The following is an 18,206-nucleotide window of genomic DNA, read 5'->3' on the forward strand; positions in this document are numbered from 1 at the left end:
TAGTTAACTCATTTGGACAAAGATGCCAAAAATACAAAATGGGCAAAGGACAGTCTCTTCAATAAATGGTTAGCAAAACTGGATATCCTCCTGCAGAAAAATGAAATTGGTCCCTTATTTTACCCCATATACAAAAATCAAGTCAATATAAATTAAATACATATGTTAAGAACTGATACTGTAACACCACTAGAAGAAAACATACAGAAAGAGCCTCATAATATTGGTCTGGGCAATGATATTTTTATATGACCCCAAAACCAAGGGCAAAAAAAATGAAAACAAATGGGGTCCTATGAAACTAAAAAGCTTCTGAACAACAATAAAAATAATCAGAGTGAAGATAGAAACTATGGATTGGGAGAAAATATTTGCAAACCATAGATCTGACAAAAGACTAATATGCAGACTATATAAGAATCTCAAAAAACTCAAGAGCAAGAAAACAACCTGATTAAAAAGTGGGCAAAGAACATGAACAGACATTTCTATGAATGGCCAATAAGTATTTAAAATACATGCTCAACATCACTCATCACGAGAGAAACACAAATTAAAACCAGAATGAGATATCATTTTATGTCTATTAGGATGGCTATTATGAAAGAAAAAAAAAAAACAAGAGATAAAAAGTGTTGGTGCAAGTGTGGAAAGAAGATAACACTGGTATACTGTTGGTGGGAATGTAAATTAGTACAACAATTATGGAAAACAGTATGGAGGTTTTTCAAAAAGTTACCATATGATCATAATTTACCATATGATCCAGAAATACTATTACCGGGTATACATCCAAATGAAATGAAAGCACTGTGTGGAAGTCGTAACTGTACTTCTACATTCATTGCAGCATTATTCAGAATAACCAAGATAAACAATCAGCCTAAGTGTCCATCAAATTGATGAATGGACAAACAAAATGTGGTATAAATACACAATAGCATACTCTTCAGCCTTAAAAAGAAGGAAATTCTTTTATTTGTGACACTGATTAACATAGAGCACATTATGTTAAGTGAAATAAGCCAGGAACAAAAAGACAAATACTACATGATTTCACTTATATGTGGAATCTAAAAACGAGGAATTCATAGAAGCAGAGAGTAGAATGGTAGTTAATGGGGTCTAAGGAAAGGAAGAGATGGGGAGATATTAGTCAAAGGATACAAAATTTAATTTAGACAGGGGGAATAAGTTTAGGAGATTTATTGTATCCCATGGTGACTATAATTAATAACAATGCATTGTATTCTTGAAAATTGCTAAGAGTAGATTTTAAGAGTTTTCACCACAAAAACAAAAGGCTAGGTATGTGGGGCAGTGTATATATTAATTAGCTTGACTTATCCATTCCACAAATATATATTAAAACATTGGCTGGGTGCAGTGGCTCATGCCTGTAATCCCAGCACTTCAGGAGGCCGAGTTGGGTGGATCACTTGATGTCAGGAGTTCAAGACCAGCCTGGCCAACATGGTGAAACCCCATCTCTACTGAAAAAACAAAAATTAACTGGGCATGGTGGCACATGCCTTTAATCCCAGGTACTCGGGAGGCTGAGGAGGAGAATCACTTGAACACGGGAGGTGGAGGTTGCTGTGACCCGATTGTACCACTACCCTCCAGCCTAGGCAACAGAGGGAGACTCCATTTCAAAAAAAAAAAAAAAAAACCTATACACACACACACACACACACAGAGTTTTTTCAATTAAAGAAAAGAAAATAGTATTGAGATTCTAGAGTGTGGGTTTGGAGGTAGATGGTCACCTGAGCACACCTAAATTGTGTTTTTTTAGGTTTTGTAGAGCAAATCTACTGAGAAGTCCCTTACAGGAAGGAATGAACAAAGTAGGGAATCAAGACTAAACTCAAAAGTTCAGTGGAGATTTTTAGGCCTAAACAGCATTTTTAGTGGGGAGGTTGCTCATGGAAATGGGTAGGGGTAACTAGAATTATTTGTTACAAGACCCTGGGTTTGGGAATTGAAAAAATTCTAGAATTTGGCATTGGATCTGAGTTCCATTCCATCCCACTTATTAAGATGTATGACCTTGAGCACGTTACTTAACGTGTCTAAAACTCATAATTCTCTTCTGTAATTTGGGCAAATTAAAAGTACACCCCTCCTTGAAAGTTTGTTTAAAGACTAAATAAGCAAATGTATAAAAGGTGCCTAACACAATTACTGGCATATAATAAATGTTCAATAAATGTTAGCTGTTGTTATACTTGTTATTAGTGGGCCTAGAATATACACAGGAATTACACCACAGACGTCTTTGTGCATTTTAGTGGCTTCCTAAGTAAAATTCAAAAAGATTTTTATATCTAGGATGTACAGGCAGAGCTTCCTAATAATTATATTTCTAATAATGTAGAAGAAAGTATCATTTTGGGATAAAGGAAGGGCTAACACTGGGAACTAATACCAAGACTTTTATTGTATGCAAACTTAATTGTTCCAAGCACAGTTTTGTGGCTAAAAGACAAAGAACCTGGATTCTTATCATACCCATAAACCCTATCATCCACATAATCTTGTGAAATCTACTTATTGTCCTGGTACCTTAATGTCTGCATCAGCATAATGTGAGTATCAAAAATTCTACACGGCCTATGGGCTGTTTGAAGGATTTAACAACAACAACGTATCTCTAAATGGCCAGAGAACAGCAAGTACTGTGATGGTTACACAAAAAATACTAACCTTTATGTAACATCTACTATATATTAGACAGTGTTAAAACATTTATTAATAGACACATCATTGGTATGATGATCATCACTGATGTAACAATGATGAATGTTCTTTCCTTTTTAGAAAACTAAAAGAGGATTTAAGAAGGGCCCCAGTAATTAAAATATAGGTTTTTTTTTTGAGACAGAGTCTCACTCTGTCACCTGGCTGGAGTGCAGTGGTGCAATCTCAGCTCACTGCAACCTTTGCCTCCTGGGTTCAAGCAATTCTCCTGTCTCAGTCTCCCGAGTAGCTGGGACTACAGACGTGCGCCACCACGCCCAGCTAATTTTTGTATTTTTAGTAGACACGGGGTTTCACCATATTGGCCAGGATGGTCTCGATCTCCTGACCTCGTGATCCACCCGCCTCAGCCTCCCAAAGTGCTGGGATTACAGGCATGAGCTACGGTGCCTGGTCTAGAATATAGTTTTAAAAGCATGAACTCTGAAGCCAGCCTACATGGATTAACAACTTTGCACTATCACTTACTAGCTCTGGAGCCTTTGGACTAGTTTCTTAACCTCACTATGCCTTGAATTTATCATTTTTTAAATGAAGATAGTAATAATCTAAGGCTTTCTGGGGTTCAGTTAATACATGTAAACGTGCTTAAAACAGTTCCTGACACAGTTATGGGCCAGGAAATTATCGTAATAACGACTATATGACATCACCACCTTCCAAAGATAATTTAATGGGAAAATTGGCACAGTTACCACTTTAAAGCTATAGAAGAAGAGAGACATAGTAATTAGATTACATGTATATGAAACAGCCTGGTGCCTGTCATATTAGTCAATGTTAGTGTTGCTAATATTATTATTACTATTACTGTTATCACTGAGGTAGAGCTAGAAATTGAAGTCATTATGAATTGCTTCCAGCAGAATATAACTGACAACAATGACATAAAGCACCAAAGGAGTCAATGTTTTAAGTGTACATCCTGCAGTTTTGTCCTAGATGTTGTATTTACTTAACAAATATTTACAGACTCAATCAAGAAATAAGTAAATAAATGAATTTCCACATGACCCATCTTCCTGGATAAGCCTATGGAATTTGCAGCAGATGCTATTTTTTTTTTCATTTCCTTCTTTCTTTTTAGAGACAGGATCTCATTCTATCACCCAGGCTGGAGTGCTGTGGTGCAATTATGGCTCACTGCAGCGTCAAACACCTACGCTCAAGCGATTCTCCTGCCTTGGCCTCCCGAGTAGCTAGGATTACAGGCTTGCATGACCACACCCAGCTAATTATTTTATTTTTTACTTTTTGCAGAGACAAGGATCTCACTATGTTAACCAGGCTGCTCTCGAATTCCTGGGTTTAAGCAATCCTCCCACCTTGGTCTCCCAAAGCGCCATGGTTACAGACGTGAGCTACTGCACATGGCCTGCAAATACTATTTCTATCAAACTTAGAAGTCAGCCCTCTCAACAACCTGCCTGGCATCTTTACACTCTACCAAATACAGAGACAGAAAACCTAAATACTTTTCTTACTCCATCAATGATTTCAGTTCCTGTCTACACTAGCTCTCCTCACACTATTTTATTTTAAATTTCCTAAACAATGTTTGGTATCCTAGTTCTCTATTGTAACACACATTTAACTGCTTAGTTCCGTATTATATTGGGACGTTTAGAGGATAGGCTTTTCTATTAAGAAGCAATTGTTATTATTAAAGTATTTGGTGAGGGACATATATTCCCATCAATTTGCCTAGAAAAGGACTGATAGAAGGAGTCCAAACACAATGAAGAATTTGGTAATGCTTTTATAAAATGTTATTTTATATGTAATTTAACATTTTAAAATAGTGAAATTTAGTCTAAATAAGGGTGTTAATACTAACAACCTATCACACCTTGATCTAGTTCTTCAATGGAAAGTAATCATTGTACCATATTTAGCAAACAAAGAGCCCTATCCATTGTGTACCAATGAGAACATTTACAATGGGACTTGGAAGTCTTTTCAATACAATGTCTTGGGTAGCCACCTCTACTCACTAGAATTTAGTCTTTGGATAAAAACTATTTAATATTTCTGGCCAAAGAAAAAAATAAAACTGGTTTAAAAAATACATTTGACTGGCCGGGCGTGGTGGCTCATGCCTGTAATCCCAGCACTTTGGGAAGCCAAGGCGGGTGGATCACAAGGTCAGGAGATCAAGACCATCCTGGCTAACATGGTGAAACCCTGTCTCTACTAAAGATACAAAAAATTAGCCGGGTGTGGTGGCAGGTGCCTGTAGTCCCAGCTACTTGGGAGGCTGAGGCAGGAGAATGGCGTGAACCCGGGAGGCAGAGCTTGCAGTGAGCTGTGATCGCGCCACTGCACTCCAGCCTGGGCAACAAAGCGAGACTCTGTCTCAAAAAAAAAAAAAAAAAAAAAATATATATATATATATATATGTATATATATTTGACTTACACACAGCTATGTAACATATACAAGTAAGTTAATTCCTCTTTATTAAAAGAAATGTCTACTCCAGGTGAGACCCTATGGCCCCAGGGTCCAGGTCCATCCCAGTAGACTTCAGTGCCAGATTGGTCAATATGAATGCAGACTCCAGGACTACCCCTGCAGACCAAGGTTTCAGACAGCTCCCACAGCACCAGGCCTGCCTCAAGGCCCACCCCCGAGCCAAAGCAGCTGATACACCCCGAGGCTTCAGGTCAGCATTTATACACTAAACCTTCGGACTGGCCCCCATGGACCCAGGCTCCAAGCCTGCTCCAGAACCAGACTAGCCTCAAGTTCCAGGCAGGTTCTCATGGTGCTATGCTCCAGCAGGTCCAGGACCCAGGCCCACCCCTGCAGACTCAGGATCTAGGCCCACGTCAGCACCAGACTAGCCCTCACAGACTCACACTCCAGAGTCATACCCATTGACCTGGTTGCCAGGCCCATCCCAGCACCTGGCTGGCCCTCATGGACCCACCCCAGCAGATCCATGCTTCAGATCTGCCCCAGTGGACCCAGGCTGAAGGCCCAAGACTGCAAAACCAGGCAGCAGACGTGCCCACCTGTTGACTGAGGCTTCATGTTAAGCTACACAAGGACACCAGCAGCAAGTCTACCTGTGGAACATGATATATGGCCTTCCTAGAATGTCTGAAAAGGCTGACTGATGAAGGGCTTTTACTGCCACAGCCAGTCTGTAAAAACTGAAAATAAATGCCTATGTTTTCAAATATGCAAACATTAATGCATAGGCACAGGATCACAAATAATTAGGGAAGCAAGACACCATCAAAAGAACAAAATAAAGCACAAGTAGCTGAACCTAAAGAGAGATTTATGAACTCACTGACAAAGAATTGAAAACAATTGTCTTAAAGAAGCTCAATGAGCTATAAGAAAAACAAACTAATTGATATCAGGAAAATAATATATCAGCAAAAGAAGAAGTTTAACAAAAAGATAAAAACTATAAAAAAGAGCTGAATGAATACTCTGGAAGCTGAAGAACACTATTAATAAACCAAAAAATCCCCTGGAGAGCTTTAACAGAAGATTCAGTCAAGCAGAAGTCTCAATGGTCTCAAAGACAGGTCATTTGAAATTGCCCCATCAGATGAACAAAAAGAAAAAAGAGGCTGAGTATAGTGGCTCACATCTCTAATCTCATCACTTTGGAAGATCAAGGCAGGAGGATCACTTGATGTCAGGACTTCGAGACCAGCTGGGAGAAAAAAGAGAAACCCTGTCTCTACTAAAAGCTAAGGTAGGAGGATTGCTTGAGCCCAGGAGTTTGAGGCTACGGAGTAAGCTAGCTAGGATCATGCCACTGTACTGCAGCCTGGGTGACAGATAAAGACCTTGTCCCTTAAAAAAAAATAAGAAGGAAAAAAATGAAGAAAGTCTATAGAAATTATGAGACACCATTAAGTGAACTAATTTATGTAATATGGAAATTCCAGAAGGAGCAGAGAAAGGGCAAAAAAGCTTATTCAAAGAAATGATGAGAGAAAACTTCCCAAATCTGGAGAGGGACATAAATATCCAGATCCATGAATCTCAAAGAACCCCAAAGAGAATAAATATAAAGAGATCTTGGCTGATGCACATTGTAACTCAATTCTCAAAAATCAAAGAGAAAGAGAGACTATCGAAACCATGAAGAGAAAAGCAACTCATTATGTACAAGGAAATCTCTATTACTATTAGCGGGTTTCTCAGCAGAAACTTTGCAGTCCAGGAGATGGGATGATACGCTTAAAGTGCTGAAAAAAAAAAAAATACTAATACTATGCCTGGAAAGATTGTCCTTCAGAAATGAAGGAAAGATAAGGGCTTTCACAGACAAAAGCTGTGGGAGATCATAACCATTACATGGATTACAAGACCTGCATTATAAGAAATGCTAAAGGACATTCTTGAAAATGAAATAAAAGGACACTACCTAATAACATGAAAACATATAAAAGTATAAAACTTACTGGTAAAGGTAAGTATCTAGTGAAATTCAGAATACTATAATATTGTAATGGTGGTGTGTAAATCATGTACATCTTTAAGTTTTTAAAATTTTAAGTTCCAAGATACACATGCAGAATGTGCAGGTTTGTTACATATGCATCTATGTGCCATTGTGGTTTGCTGAACCTAACAACCCATTATCTAGGTTTTAAGCCCCATATGCACTAAGTATTTGTCCTAAAGCTCTCCCTTCCCCTTGCGCCCCATCCCCCAAAAGGGCTCAGTGTGTGTTGTTCCCCTCTGCTCCATGTATTCTCATTGTTCAATTCCCATTTATGAGTGAGAACAATCATGTTTATCTTTAGTATGAAGGTTAAAAGGCCAAACTATCGAAAATATTAATTACTATAATAATCATTAAAGAATGTACAATATTAAAAGATATAAACTATGACATCAAAAATATAAAATATAGAGGTATATGGAGTAAAACTGTGTTTTTTAATGCAATCAAAGTTAAGCTGCTATAAGTTTAAAGTGGTTTGTTATAACTATAGGATATGTTATGTGACCCTCACATTAACCAAAAAAAAAAAAAAAAAAAAAAAAGAAACCTATAGTAGATACACAAAAAATAAAGACACAGGAATCAAAGTATGCCTGATATGGTTTGGCTCTGTGTCCCCACTCAAATCTCATATTGAATTGTAATCCCCAGTGTTGGAGGAGGAACCTGGTGGGAGGTGATTGGATCATGGGGACAGATTTCCCCTTTGCTGTTCCCATGATACTGAGTGAGTTCTCACAAGATCTGGTTGTTTGAAAGTGTGTAGTACTTACCCCTTTGCTTGATCTCTCTTCTGTTGGCCATGTGAAGATGTGCCTGCTTCCCCTTCTACCATTATTGTAATTTTCCTGAGGCCTCCCCAGAAGCAAAAGCCCGTATGACCCACAGAACTATGAGCCGATTAAACCTCTTTATAAATTACCTAATCTCAGATATGTCTTTATAGTAGTGTGAGAACAGACTAATTATCATATCACAAAGACAGCAAGAATGAAAAATGGAACAAAGGAAATTATTCAAAAAATTATCATACCACAAAGAAAGACAGCAAGAATGGAAAAATGGAACAAAGGAACTACAGAACAGTCAGAAAACAGTAAATGGAATAATTTCGTTATTTAAAATAACCAAAATGCAATCAACAAAATGGTAGTAGTAATTCTTTGGTATCAGTAATTACTTTAAATGTAAATGGATTAAATTATACAATCAAAACAGAGTGGCTAAAAAGTCCCACTATCTATTGCCTATAAGTGACTCATTTTAAGGATGTTATAGGCTGAAAGTAAAGGGATGAAAAAGATATTCCATGCTAATGGTAACCAAAAGAGATCACAGGTCTCTTATATTCTTTTTTTTTTTTTTGACGGAGTCTTGCTCTGTTGCCCAGGCTGGAGTGCAGTGGCGCGATCTCGGCTCACTGCAACCTCCGCCTCCCGGGCTCACGCCATTCTCCTGCCTCAGCCTCTGCGAGTAGCTGGGACTACAGGCACCCGTCACCACGCCCGGCTAATTTTTTGTATTTTTGGTAGAGACGGGGTTTCACCGTGGTCTCGATCTCCTGACCTCGTGATCCGCCCGCCTCGGCCTCCCAAAGTGCTGGGATTACAAGCGTGAGCCACCGCACCCGGCCTGTCTCTTATATTCTTATATTGGAAAAACAGAGACTTTAAAACTGTAAAAGAGATAAAGAAGGTCATTATCTAATGATAAAGGGGTAAATTCATTGAGAAGATATAACAATTGTAAATATATGTACACCAACATCAGGCCATCTGAATATATAAGACAAATATTAATACATTTGAAAGGAAAGACTGACTGCAATACATTAATAACAGGTAGCATCACTACAAAACTTCCAACAATGGAAATATAATCTAGAAAAAAATTAATAAGGAAATTTTGAATTTGAACTACATTATGGACAAAATAGCCTAATCAACATATAAAAAACATTCCATCCAACAGCAGAAAAATACACTATTTTTTCAAGCACAGATGGGATATTCTCCATGATAGATCATATCATGTCTTAACAAATTTAAGAAGACTAGATTCATATCAAGTATATATTCTGATCAAAATGGTATGAGACTAAAAATCAGTAACAAGAGAAAAATTGGAAAATTCACAAATATATGGAAATTAAAGAGCACATTTCGAAATATACAAGTCAAAAAAAGTTAAAAGGAAAATTTAAAAATATTTTGAGATGAATGAAAATGGAAATACATCATACCAAAGCACATAGAATGCAGCAAAAGCAGTTCTAAGAGGAAAGTTTATAGCAACAAATGCCTACGTCAAAAAAGAAAAAAAAATCTCAAATAAATAACATAACGTTACACCCAAAGGATCCTGAAAAAGAACAAGCTAAGCCCAATGTTAGTAGAGGGAAGGAAATAATAAAGATCAGAGAAGATATACATAAAATAGAGATGAGAAAAATAATAGAAAATTTCAATGAAATTAGTTTCAGTGCACTAGACTTCAATGAAACTAGTTAGATTTCTGAAAAGATAAAGAAAATTGACAAAACTTTAGCCTAACAAAAGAAAAAAATAGATAAGACTCATATAAATCAAATAAGAAATGAAAGAGGAAACATTACAAATAATAGTGTGAAAGCATAACAGATCATAAGAAACTACTATGAACAGTCATATGCCAACAATTTTTTTTTTTTTTTTTGAGACAGAGTCTTGCTGTAGCTTAGGCTGGAGTGCAGTGGTGCGATCTCGGCTCACTGCAGGCTCCGCCCCCAGGGGTTCACACCATTCTTCTGCCTCAGCCTCTCGAGTAGCTGGGACTACAGGCGCCCGCCACCTTGCCCAGCTAATTTTTTTGTATTTTAGTTGAGACAGGGTTTCACTGTGTTAGCCAGGATGGTCTTGATCTCCTGACCCTGTGATCCGCCCCCCTCGGCCTCCCAAAGTGCTGGGATTACAGGCATGAACCACCGTGCCCAGCCACCAACAAATTGAATAACCTAGAAGAAATAAATTGCTAGAAACATATAATCCACCAAGACTGAATCCTGAAAAAATAGAAAATCTGAACAGACCAGCAATAAGTAAGCAAACTGACTCAGTAATACAAAGACTACCATCAAAAAAAGAAAGCCCAGGATCTTATGTCTTCACTACCGAATTCTATAAACATTTAAAGAATTAATGCCAATTTTCCTCAAACTCTTCCAAAATATTGAAAAGGAAGGAATCCTTCTAAACTCATTTTACAAAGCCAGCATTACCCTGACATCAAAGTGAGACAAGAATATAGTAAGAAAATTTTAAGCCAATATTCTGATGTACACGGATGTAAAAATCCTCAACAAAATACTAGCAAACCAAATTCAATATTTAAAGGATCAGTAGCCACAGGCAAGTGAGATAACCACTAAAAGGATTATTCACCATAAGCAAGTGGGATTTAATTGGGAGATGCAAGGATTATTTAGTCTATGCAAATCAATAAATATGTTATACTGCAGTAACAGAATGAAGAAAAAAATGATCATTTCAACAGACACAGAAAAAGCATTTGACAACATTTAATGTCCTTTTATGATTAAAAAAACTCAACAACTTAAGTATTAAAGGATGTACCTCTACACAATAAAGACCATATATGACAAACCCACAGCTAACATCAAATTTCATGGTGAAAAGTTAAAAGCTTTTCTGCTAAGATCAGGTACAAGACAAAAATACTCATTTTTGCCACTTACATGCACCATAGTACTAGAAGTCCTTGCCACAACAATTAGGTAAGAGAAATAAGTAAAAGATATCTAGTCAAAAAGCAAGAAGTTAAACTGTCTCTGTTTGCAGATGACATAACTTTACACAGTATGGAAAACCCTAGAGACTCCACCAAAAAACTATTTAAACAAATAAATTCAGTAAAACTGCTGATTCAAAATCAACATACAAAAATCAGTAGCATTTCTATATAGTAATAATAAACTCTCTGAAAAAGAAATCATGAAAACAATTTTATTTACCATATCTACCAAAAAAATACTTAGGAATGCATTTAACCAAGGATATGAAAGATCTGTACACTGAAAACTAAAAAATATTGATTAAAAAATAGAAGAAAACACAAATACATGGTAACATACCCTGTGCTCATGAAATGGAAAAATTAATATTATTAAAATGTCTATACTACCCAAAACTATATACAGATTCATTGTGGTCTCTATTAAAATTCCAATGACATTGTTCACAGAAATAGGAAAAATGATTCAAAATGTAGTATGGAATCACAAAAGACCTGAAATAGCTAAAGCAATCTCGAGCAATAGAACAAAGATACAGTTGAACCCATATATATACAGTAGAATGATGATTACTAGAATCTAGAAAGGGTAGTAAGAGGTGGGTGGAGGGGTGTGGGGATGGTTAAAGTGTACAAAACTATAGTTAGATGAAATGAATAAGATTTGGTCAATGATAATTTATTGTACATTTTAAAATAACTAAAAGAGTATAATTGAATCATTTGTAACACAAAAAAAGGATAAATGCTTGAGGTGATGGACACCCCATTTACCCTGATGTGATTGTTATACATTGTATGCCTGTATCAAAATACCTCATGTAGTCCATAAATACCTACTATATACCCATAAAAATTAAAAATATTTTTTTAAAAAGTAGAGGCATCACATGACCTGGTTTCAGAATACACTATAAAGTTATAGTAATCAAAACAGATTGGTACTGGCATAAAGATAGACACAGACGAACGGAATGGAACAGAGACATCAGAAATAAATACTTACATTTAGAGTCAATTGATTTTTTTACAAAGACGCTGACAACACACAATTGGGACAGGACAACCTCTTTAATAAATGGTGTTGAGACGATATCTACATCCAGAAGAATGAAATTGTACCCTTTTCTCACACCACATACGAAAATCAATTCAAAATGGATTAAAGCCTTATTAAGACTTGCCACTGTAACACTGCTAGAAGAAAACAGAGGAAAAGCTACATGACAAAGGTCTAGGGAATGAATTTTTTAGGGGGGATATTACTCCAAAATCATAGGCAACAAAAGGAAAAATTGACAAATGAGCTTATCTCATTGTTAAGATTCTGCACAGCAAAGGAAACAACTGATTTCACTCAGAATCCACACAGTGAGAGAAAAGATTTGCAGACTATACACTATACATCTGAAAAGTGATTAATATCCAAAACATATAAGGAACTCAACTTAATAGCAATAAAACAAATAACCTGATTTTAAAACTGGGCAAAGGGCTTGAACAGACATTTCTGAAAAGAAGATATACAAATGGCCAAAAGGTAAATGAAAAAAATGCTCAATACAACTAATCATCAGGAAAATACAAATTAAAACCACAACGAGATGTCACCTCATACCTGTTAGAATGGCTATTATCAAAAAGATGAAAGATAGCAAGTGTTAATGAGGATGTGGAGAGGAGGGAACACCTGCACACCATTGGTGTGAACATGAATTAGTACGGTTGTTACGGAAAACAGTACTGAGTTTTCTCAAGAAGCTAAAAATAGAACTACTTTATAACCCAGCAATCCTATTACTGAGTATACATCCAAGTGAAATGAAAGGATTATTGTAGAGATATCTACACTCCAATGTTCACTGCAAGATTATTCACAGTATCTAAGATTGGAATATCTAAGTGCCTATCAACAGATGAATGGAAAAAGAAAGTGTGGTATGTATTATATATATAATAGAATACCAATCAGCCTTAAAAAAATGAGAGAAATCTTGGTGTTTTTGACACTATGGCTGAACCTGCAGGATGTTAAGTGAAATAAGTCAGGAACAGAAAGAAATATGCAGTCTCACTTAAGATGTGGAATCTAAAAAAGTCAAACTCACAGAAGCAGACAGTAGAATAGTGGTACCAGGAGCTGGGGGAGGGGTTGGAGAGAGACCTGGCTTAGGGAGATGTTGGTCAAAAGACAAAACGTTTCAATTAGGCAGAAAGAATATGTTCAGTGACCCATTGTTCACCAATGAGGACATAGTACAATGTATTGTATACTTGAAAATGCTAACAGAGTAGACTTTAAGTGTTTTCAACACAAAAGAATGGTAAATATGTGGGATTATGCATATGTTAATTAACCTGATTTAACCCTTCCACAGTGTATACATATTTCAATGTATCAAATTGTATACCATAAATATACACAATTATTATTTGTCAATTAAAAATAAATAAAGGAAAAATAAGCGCTAAGGAACTTTATAGTTGTTTCTGTGGAGGCGAATTGAGTATTCAAACATGATAGGGTATTTTATTTTTTAGTATATATTTTTTCTTATGATTTGGTATGTTTAACATGAATGATGTCCTACATTATTTTTCCATCTTAAAAGATAATTAAAAGAATTTGATGAGTACATAAATGTAACCTAAAGAGTTTAATGGATAAATAGTACAGTAATCATTTTATTCCTAATTACATTCTTACATTTTTACTTCTAAGCAACCATTCATGTTTCTGTTTATGCTCAAAAAGAACAAAAAATCCTGCAAACAGTGCCTCTAAGATGAAATACCATCTCTTCTAAATCAGTACACCTAAAAGTGAGGCAAAGCCTCCTATAAATCATAAAGTGCTGTGCCAATGTATGGCATTGCTTTTATTCAATAAGGGGCACTAAAATCATTGAGCTCACATGATTCTCAGAATAATGGTGCAAAGTAGGTAGAGTAGATGATTCAATTTTCAGGATTTCAAGTCAACTGGCCTTCAGAATTCAAACACAGCCTCTTAGCAATGATACCCTGCACAGCTCTTTAGAGTCTAAATTGTCTAAGCCTGTATGTGGTGTTTTAAACTTTAGCAAGCTACCCAGATCCTCTTTATATCATTACTGTTCTATAAGAAATTATAGCTTCTCAATAAATAAGAAAACTGCCAGTACCAGAAAGTAAAGTGCCTAAATTTTTTTTTTTTTAAAGAATGCACTATATGTAATAACTGGTAATGGAAAGAGAAATCCTACTGACCTCTTGTAACAGAATCATTTACACAGCAATTGATTTTAGAGTTTTTTGGATTCCTTTCCAATAAAAAAAAAAATGTTAGTCTTCTGTTATACATGGGTGATGTTGCCTAAAATCTGATTTCCTAAGTAGGACATTATCCAGATTATTATTTAATTTCAACTTTTATTTCAGATACATGGAGTACACATGCAGATTTGTTACATGGGAATATTGTGTGATGCTGAGATTTGAGGTATGAATCCCATCATCCAGGTAGTGAGCATAGGACCCAATAGGTAGTTTTTCAACCAAATTCTCCCTCTCTCCCATCCCCCCAATGGTCTGTGCTGCTTACTGTTCCTATGTTTATGTCCACACGTGCTAAATGTTTAGCTCCCACTTATAAGTGAGAACATGCAGAATTCGTTTTTTTTTCCTGTGTTAATTTCCTTAGGATTATGGCCTCCAGCTCCATTCCTGTTGCTGCAAAGGATACAATTTCATTATTTTTTATGGCTGCATAGTATCCAGTGGCATATACATACCACATTTTCTTTATCCAATCTACCACTGATGGACACCTGGGTTGATTCCATGTTTTTGCTATTGTGAATAGCACACGATGAAAATATGAGTGCATGTGTCTTTTTGATGGAATGATTTTTTTTCCTTTGGCTGTGTACCCAGTAATGGGATTGCTGGATCAAATGATAGTTTTATTTCAAGTTCTTTGAAAAATTTCCAGACTGCTTTCCACAGTGGCTGGCTGAACTAATTTACATTCCTCCCAACAGTGTATAAACGTGTCCTATTTTCTGCATCCTGGCCAGCATCTGTTGTTTTTTGGCTTTTTAATAATAGCCATTCTGAGTGGTGTGAGCTGATATCTCACTGTGGTTTTGATTTGCATTTATCTGATGATTCATAATGCTGAGCATTTTTTCATGTTCGTTGGCTGCATGTATGTCTTCTTTTTTAAGAAATGTCTGTTCATGCCTTTTGCCTATGTTTTCATGGGGTTGTTTTTTGCTTGTTGATTTGTTAATTATAGATTCTGGATATTAGGATTTTGTTGGGTGCATAGTTTGCAAATATCGTCTCTCACATACAAGTTAATATCTTCTCTCACTTATAAGTTGTCTGTTTACTCTGTTGATGGTTTCCCTTGCTGTGCAAAAGCTCTTTATTTAGGTCTTACTTGTTTATATTTGTTTTGTTGCTTTTGAGGTCTTAGCCAAAAATCATTTGCCAAAGTTAATGTTGGGAAGAGTATTTCCTAGGTTGTCTTCTAATAATTTTTATAGTTTGAGGTCTTACATTTAACTCTTTGACCCATGTTGGGTTAATTTAAAGGTAGGGGTCCAGATTCAATCTTTTGTATATGGCTAGCCAGTAATCCCAGAACCAGTTATTGAATAGAGTACTTTGCCCATTGCTTTTGTCAGCCTTGTTGAGGATCAGGTGGTTGTAGATGTGAGGCTTTATTTCTGAGTTTTCTATACTGTTCAGTTTGCCTATGTGTCTTTTTTTGTACCATTACCATACTGTTTGGTTTATTGTTGTTTTGTAGTATGATTTGAAGTCTGGTAGTGTGATGCCTCCAGCTTTGTTCTTTTTGCTTAGGATTGCTTTGGTGATTTGGGCTCTTTTGGATTCCATATGAATTTTAGAATAGTATTTTCTTATTTTGTAAAGAATGATGTTGGTATTTTAATGAGAATAGTGTTGAATCTGCAAATTGCTTTGGGAAGTATGGCTATTCCATTGATATTGATTCTTCCTATCCATAAATGTGGAATGTTTTTCCACTTATTAATGCCATCTCTGATTTATTTCAGCAGTGTTTTATAGTTCTTCCTGTAGATATATTTTACCTCCTTGGTTTGTTGTAGTCTTAGGTATTTTATTTTTTGAGGCTATTGTAAATAGAATTGTGTTCTTGATTTGACTCTCACAGCCTGGATATTATTGGTGTATGGAAATGTCCCTGAGCTTTGTATTGATTTTACATCAATGTATAAACCTTACTAAAATTGTTTATCAGTTCTAAGTAACCTTTTGGTGGAGTTGCTAGAGTTTTCTAAGTATAGAATTATATTATCAATGAAGAGAGATCATTTGGCTTTTTTTATTGGGATGCCTCTTCTTTCTTTCTCTTGCCTGATTGTTCTGGCTAAAACTTCCAGTATTATGCTGAATAGGAGTAGTCAGAGTGGATATCTTTGTCTTATTCCAGTTCTCAAGTGGAACTGTTCCAGCTTTTGCCTATTCAGTATGATGTTGGGTGGGGGTTTGTCATAGATGGCTCTTATTATTTTGAGGTATAATCCTTTGATACCTAGTTTGTTGAGGGTTTTTATTATGAAGGAATATTGTATTTTATTTAAAGCTTTTTCTCTATTGAGAATATCATGTAGTTTTTTATTTCAATTATGTTTACATGGTGAATCACATTTATTGTTTTGTGTATGTTGAACCAGCCCTGCATCCCAGAAATAAAGCCTACTTTATGGTAATGTATTAACTTTTTGATGTACTGCTGGAATCAGTTTGCTAATATTTCGTTGAAGATTTTTGCATCTATGTTTATCAGGAAGAGTGGCCTGATGTCTTCTTTTATTGTTGTGTCTCTGCAGATTTTAGTATCAGGCTGATGCTTGCTTCATAGAATGAGTTGGGGGGAGGTTCTCCTCACTGATTTTTTTTTTTTTGGAATAATTTCAGTAGGACTGGTATCAATTCTTCTTTGTATGTCTGGTAAAATTCAGTGGTGACTCTGTATGGTTCAGGGCTTATTTTGATTGGTTGGTTCTTTATTATTTATTCAATTTCAGAAATTTATATTGGTCTACTCAGGGTTTCAATATCTTCCTGATTTAATCTTGGGAGATTGTATGCATCCAGGATTTATCCATTTCCTCTAGATTTTCTAATTTATTTGCATAGAGTTGTTCCACACTAGTCTGAGAATCTTTTGTATTTTTGTGGGATCTGTGGTAATATTGCCTTTATCATTTCTGATTGTGCTTATTTGGATCTTCTTTTCATTTTTGTTAATCTTGATACCAGTCTATCAGTCTTATTTGCTTTTTCACAAAACAAACTCTTGGTTTTATTGATCTTTTGTATGAATTTTTGCATCTCAATTTCATTACATTCTTCTCCAATTTCAGTTACTGTTTTTCCTTGATAGCTTTGGGATTTTTTTTTTTTTTAGTTCCTTTAAGGTAAAAAATTAGATTGCTAATGTGAGATCTTTCTAATTTCTTGATGAAGGTGCTTAGGGATATAAACTCTCCTTTTCACACTGCTTTGGCTGCATCTGAGATTTTTGGTAAACTGTGTTCCTATTTTCACTGCTTTCAAATTTTTTTTTGGTTTCTGACTTAATTTCAATGTTCACCCAGAGGTTATTCAGGAGTAAATTGTTTAATTTCTATGTATTTGTATAGTTGAGATCTTCTTGATGACAATTTCTATTTTTATTGCACTGTGGTCTGAGTGTGTGCTTGGTATGGCTTCATTCTTTAAAAAAATTCTTGAGATTTGCTTTATGACTAAGAATATGGTTAATCTTGTATGTGCAGATGAAAACAACATATATTCTTTGCATTTGGGGTTGAGCATTCTATAGATGTTTATTAAGTCCAATTTGTCAAGTATTGAGTTTAAGTCCAGAGTTTCTTTGCTAGTTTTCTGCCTTGATGATTTAACACTATCAGTGGAGTGTTGAAGTCTCCCACCATTATTGTGTGGTTATGTCTTTTCATAGGCTAAGAAAAACTTGTTTTATGAATCTGGGTGCTCCAACTTTGGGTGCACAAATATTTAGAATAGTTAAGGCTTCTTGTTGGATTGTACCCTTCATTATTACCCTTCATTATCCTTCTTAATTTTATTGATTTAAACTATATTTTGTGGCCTCTAGATCTGCACTGTTTAATTC

The sequence above is a fragment of the Hylobates moloch genome, unplaced genomic scaffold, assembly GCF_009828535.3.
Source record: "Hylobates moloch isolate HMO894 unplaced genomic scaffold, HMol_V3 SCAFFOLD_22, whole genome shotgun sequence".
Taxonomy (NCBI): domain Eukaryota; kingdom Metazoa; phylum Chordata; class Mammalia; order Primates; family Hylobatidae; genus Hylobates; species Hylobates moloch.